A 6,984-nucleotide genomic window follows, 5' to 3' on the forward strand; every position below is an offset into this window, starting at 1 on the left:
CAATATATAATTAATTTTTTTAAATGATGTATTTGCACCATAATACTAACAAACACATTTCAAGAAATATTATCATAATTCATACTAATGATTTTTATCCTTAACAACGAGCACATTGTTATTTACAAGATACATAAATTTTTTATAAGAGGTTGTCTATAGTATTTGTTTTATTTGTAAAAATAATTAAAACACAAAGCAGTATAATACAGTGATAAACTAACCTTCGTCTTAATATGAGAGAAGGAGACATTGGTAATATCATCAAGAACTGAACTCAAAAACCTTGCCATGTTTGTTGAAGATGATTTCATTGGGTGTAACATTTGAGCTAAGTGCTCAATTTCTGATTGCAATTGGGGAACACTGTTTTTTGAGTTCATCAAATTCACATCTTTTTCCATACGTATGAATATGACATACCAGCATGGCGTCACAAAAATCAGAATTAACAATGCACCATATGCCTAAAACATACAAAATCAAATATTAATTAATTTAACGATAAAAAAGTAATAATAATATAAAATTAATACTCTACACCTAATACCAATTTTTCTTTTTCTTTTTTTTCTATTTTTTCACAATCATAGCCCTTTTCACATTTACATTATTTTCTCTATTATCCTATTTCATAGTGCAAGTGTCCATGAATCAATTTTCATGAAAATTAATTGGTGAAACCCAGTAATAATTTGCGATGAAATGTTTCAAATTAAATGAGGAAAAAGAAGAGAAAAAATGATAAGAAACAGAACATCAAAAAAATAAAATATAAGGAACTAATAAAAATACCAGTAGGAAGACGAAAGATGAAGGCCTCAAGGCCATTGATAATGGAGATTCTTTGAGTTTTCTCTATATCATGCTTCTCAGTCTATGTCTGCATTGGAAACTCAATAAACTCATATTCATCCAGATTTTATACACAAAATAGTGAAAATACTCCACCATTTTAGGAAGGTAAAATTTAGCAATAAGGAGGAAATATCTTCCAAAATATTTGATATTTTCTGCATAATATAATATATTCCCTACAATCCAAACTTTAATATTTTTCACTATTGCATCTACAAAAAAAATAATTCAATTTAATTTCATTTATAGACATGATCAAATGTTTAGAATTGTTGATGTCTATAACCTTTTAGCCTTAAGATCATTTAAAAACAACCATCAAAGAATTCTTCAACTATAAGACATATATGTGGTTAATTAATCATCTCCTTTAAGATCTATTATAATTGGTTTAAGCGCGAAAATTTTCTATAAAGAAACGCGATAACAATTTTGTAAATAAGAATAACATATAAATATTTTTAAATATTCTTTTTTTAATAGATAAATTCCTCCACTCAGATATTATATTTTTAAATATTATTTTTTCATTACCTTTTTTAATGACAAACATTATGAAATTTAAACTCCTCCAGTTTACCAACTCCTCATCAAATTCATGTGACTTAATTTCATTACGTTTTTAAGCTTTATACAAAATTAGCATTGATAGTTTTAATATACTACGATGTATACAAAGTTAGAAATTCTTAATATTTTAATGATGGAAATTGAAAATAATAGGTAATGAAATATACGTTCTTAAAGCAATTAAATAACATTATTTATAAATTTTGTAAATATCTGAATAACAATTTTTATACATGTTGCGGAAATCTGGATTTCTCTCATTTCCAATCATGGAAAGGCTCATTATTTCAACTCAAAATTTTCCAAATATTCGATTCACTACAAAATTATAGTAGCTAGGCCACAACAAGAAGAGATTTCATTGTTTGTGTGTAATCTAGTTTATTTTAAATCTTGATTATATTAGTTTTAAAATAATTAAGAAAAAAATATTTAAGACACTTCATACTAATTACATAAAAATATTTTATTTAAACACACGCTAGCAAGTTATCGAAATACTCTACATGTAATTTTAAGTTTAGGTAAAATATTAAACAATTAAAAATATATCTGCATTAACAAACAAAAAGTTGGGTGAGTTTTATTAGCATCTCAGAAATAGCTTTTTATCATGAGAAACACGAATATGAAAGGTATCAAGAACAGGAACTTTTTTTTTCATTCAATGAAAATAATAAAGTAATAAGTATCATTTTAATATAGGAGATGACAAATAACTCAAAATAAAATAAATTATTTAAAATAGTAGTTATTTAAAATAAAATATAATTTGCATTAAAAAATACGTGCTTATTCTCGTTTTTTTTTTTATATTTGTCAACTAGCCAACATCTAAATTCAATCATATAGCCTATTTTCTTCACCAGAAAGAATAAAATTGAAGAAAGGGTAAAATGAGAGAAAAAAGTAAGTCTTCCTACTAAAAAGGATAAAAACCATTATTTGAAACAATAAAGATTTCTAAGAAGAAAAAATGATGCTGAGAAAAAAAGAAGAAGACTAAACTAAAAACATCCTTATTATAATTATACTATTTTTTAGTCTTCCTGATTAAATGGAAATAAATGCAGATATATGAATAGAAAAGGTAAGATTATTGTAATTTTAAATATGGTAAGAGTATTTTTAAATATCATAACTGATGTAGTGGATTTACCTTTTTTTGTACCTTTTGTAGGACACCTTCTAAACGTAATAAATCATAATGATCACAATATATTTTAAGATCCTTAAGATCACAATATTTTTTTAAAAATATTGCTTCAAAATATATAATGATCAAGTTGCAGTATTATTAGCATGAATGCAGCAGTCAAAGCAACTAGAGTGAGAATACGTATGATTTTGTGGAAATTGATAACCCTTTCTTCTTTTAAATTTGAGCCAAATAAAGAAAGTAATGTTGTATCTAATTCATAGGATTCACATGTAAGAAAACAACCTACACCCATAAAAAAATGTTTTTCTACCTTTACAAATGAGATAATTAGATATGTTTTTGAGAAATTAGAACACATAACATAGTAAGAAATTTAGAGAATAGATTATAATATACATATTTAGCTCACCATAAATTTCACATCCAACTTTCTTCAAACCTTCTTATCCAAATTCATGCTATTATGTAATCCTTCTGTTGTTATGCACAAATCATCATCATATTTTTATTGCATTATGTTTTATATGGATTCTAAAGTGTGTGTTTTAAAAAATTAAAAATATTTATGTTTATGTTTTAATTTTTTTTTTTAAAATAGCAACCTTGATTTAAAATAGTTCATTCTAAATTCTTAAATTAGATAATAATTTTATGTTTTAAATTCTTAATTTAAATAAGTAATTAAAAATTTGATTATATTTTTATTTTAAATTCTAAAATTCGATAAATATTTTTAAAACATTTTATCATTTTTAGTTGTAAAATTTTAAAATATACTTCTTTTGTAATATTTAAAGTTTTAATTATTTTGATTTAAAAAATCTAAATTTTTAAATTTCATAATATTTTTTATTTTAAATTCGTAATTTAAGTAGTTAGTTTATTCAAACTTAAAATACGTTTTTTTATGTATCTTATTAACAAACAATTGAGTTTGATTATTAGATGAAAATATGACGTATAAAATAGATTTGAATATATGAATTTCTTATAAATGTTAATGTTTAGGGGTTAAGATTTAGGATTTAAAATAACTTAGTAATGAATGTGTAAAAAAATTTCTTATGAATTTCATGGTAAACGAATCATTTCACATATTGCATCTGTTTTGAGCATTATATATCTTTATTATAAATACCTAATCCACTTAAGTGAGATAGATTAAGTTTAATTTCAATCTTATTAAATGAATTTTATTATAGTTAAATTACTTTCTCACTTTTTAATTTTATATACCATCACTATTTCAATGTATTATGAACAAAATCATTATCCATGTTTATAAAATTAGATATTTAATAATTTATATTTTTTAAATATGTAAAATGAAATTCGTATAATCTTTCAAATTTCACAATTTCATAATTTATAAATGTTTTAAAATCTAAATTATATAATCATAATTACAAAAGTGTTTAAAAAATTCATTACATTTTTTACAAAATCTTTTAAAGTCTACATAAATTTACATTATTTTTATGTAAACTAATATTTTGAAAAGTAATTGAGTACACTCTTTTAATATACTATGAAATTTACATACATATAAAAAGAGTTTAATTTCATGCCCTTGTAAATATTTTACAATTGAAATTATTTTAAAAAATTATAAATATTTTCTTATAAAGTATTTATATCGTATATTAAAATAAAGATAGGATGACAATGAATTTTATTAAAACTTCAAATTAGTCTCAATATATGCATCTAGTTTGTTTGTAACATCTTTATCTTAAAATATAAGTAGGAATAAATAAAATATAAGTAGGAATAAATGATGAAATAATTTTACATTTAATACCTCTATAGTAGAGGAGACACGGACAATAACAAGTGAAATTGATATATTGATGACTATTATAGATATTATATGATACAATCGATTTGTTGCAAATTAAGTATCGAATTTAAATAACAAAGTTTTTAAATTATCCACCAAGTTAGATGGAAGTTAAGTGAATCAATTGAACATTCCTCCTTTTAGTGAGGTGAAAATATTCGACACTACTATTAACTGATTTTTCAAATTGTCACCTAAATTTAACGGAGTGTAATTCAAATTTATAAAAATGTTTCATTACTTATTATTTATTTACCAATTCATTATTTAGGCAACTCATTCGATCCATAATGTGATTAATAATCCGGTTTGTCGGTTAATAAAATGATGTGATTTATTCAAATCATTATATATTTAATCACCCGATCAAATGACGTGTAGTCCGACCGCACAATAACTATTTAACCAATTATCCAAAACAATTATTCATCCCCACCTATTTAACTATTTGTCCCCACCAGAGACAAGTTGCGGTTTCAAGCACCGCCTTTTTAAGCGTTTGTTTCTAACTGCTCAATTTTGGAAGTGAACTTTGCAAAACTCCCGCTCCGCCGTCCGCTTCTGTCGTCGGCTCCGGCCAACGCGCCACCGATATCACACTCCCCCTTCAGTAACCGCCGCCCGTTCACGCTCCACTAACCTCTGAACCGTGAGTACATAACTTTGGAAAACTCCCGCCTGTTATCTCACTTTCTTAAACGTAAACATTTGGCAGCCACCGGACTAAAAAAACTCTCAACTTTACATATCCACTTTAAATTTTCATGTATGGGTTTGCCTCTAACCACGTCAGAGTCTGAATTGGCCACGTAAAGGTGTGGCATTGGTGTACCCAAAAATTGGTGTAGGCGAAACTTTATTCAAACAATAAAAGATCAAATTTTGTGTCAAACATTTGACTAATGAATTAGTAGATTAGGAACAAAGATAAGAACGAAGAAAAAGTGCGAAATGGTGAAAGAAAGCAGACAAAACACCTGCAACATATTATGGGCACCCTCCCAAGAGCAATATCTAACAAACCTTTTCATTCATGTTCCTATCTATTCCTTCCATACAACTCAAGTGGAAAGTTTGTTCTCTGCTCATCCACTTGCGGACCAAAATACTGCTACTCCAATTACCCGTATCCAAATATCTCAAATAAAGATATTTTTCTCTTTCCATCTTCTTCCCCTTACTTAAATCTGAAAAAACCTCACCACACAAAAGTGAAAAAGTTGAGATATGAATGATTAAAAAATGTTTCCAATTCATAGCGTGTAATATGTCTAACCTTGTTTCCTACCTAAAATTGATATTTTGATAATGTGATCTATTCCTCTCTTGTTATCCTTATTTAGGTCTACTTATTCATATAATCGAGGGGGAGAAGGACATGGAAAATGGTGCTTAGCTTTACGCTTTTTGTTTGTTCTATCTTCCTGGTACTGCAATTCTATGTCACCGTTCAGATATATGAGGTATTCACTATTTTGGTGGCTTTAGGTTTGCAATGAGATATGATGTGAGCCAGGAGCTATGTTCCAGATCTGTACCTCACCTCACTTGTAAGGGAAGCTACTTCCCAACCAACAAGCACTTTTATAAATATCAGAACTTAAAATTGGACAATATTTTATTGAAATTTAACTTACACTTTCTTGATCTGTAATTTGTGTTGGACTGGACTCCACTTTGTTTTCATGTTTCTGATTTTAAAATCAACTACCTTTGAAAATGTGTGATGTACTCAAGCCAGTTCTTTGTAAGTTAACAGCTCAAGAGTAAAACAAAAACCATTGAACAACTCATGCAGGAATGATTAAATAACTTACAATGATTTGACATTGGTAGAAAACTAACAATCACGGCTATAATTGATTACAGTAAACATTTTCTCAATGTTTGTGATATTTAAGCAAAGTGGGAAATCGGTCATCAATAACACCATTTGTCATGAGTTGCCATAAGCATTAGTAATTTCTGTGATGAAAGCTGTTTCTTTATTCTGGCCAAAGCTTCTTTAGCATCTGAACCAGATATAACAAGAAATTTTGGACCACCTAATCATTCTACCGGCTAAGATAAGTTATGCTTTCCAGATAAACATTTGAAAATGCTTCCACCAAAATAAAGAAAGTCAATCTCATGCACTCTTTATCTAACACTACACATTTATCCTAATTATTAATATCTAACGAGTAGGACCAACCATACCCAAGGAATAGGATCACCAATACCAAGGAATAGGATCACCAATGTCCATTAAAATGTTGTTGGACCCATATGACTAAAGACATCCGCGATCCCAAAAGCTCATTGAAAAATAATAGTATTCTGCGGTTGCAATTGTAAACCAAATATTAAAAACACGCCCGAATGGTTGTAATCGTAAATATGCTAGATTCACTTTCGTAAAGAATAAGAAAGTAAGAGTATTATGTGGTTTTTAAAACCGACATACAGCAGGTGATGAATTCTCTCGGTTGTTAATTTGACAAATTGACAGAGAGAACTTTTTTTTAGTCACCAACTTGCATTAAATCTCACCAGCCAAGTTGCTTCATTTCCT

The sequence above is a fragment of the Phaseolus vulgaris genome, chromosome 7, assembly GCF_051622355.1.
Source record: "Phaseolus vulgaris cultivar YP4 chromosome 7, ASM5162235v1, whole genome shotgun sequence".
In the NCBI taxonomy this organism is placed as follows: Eukaryota; Viridiplantae; Streptophyta; class Magnoliopsida; order Fabales; family Fabaceae; genus Phaseolus; species Phaseolus vulgaris.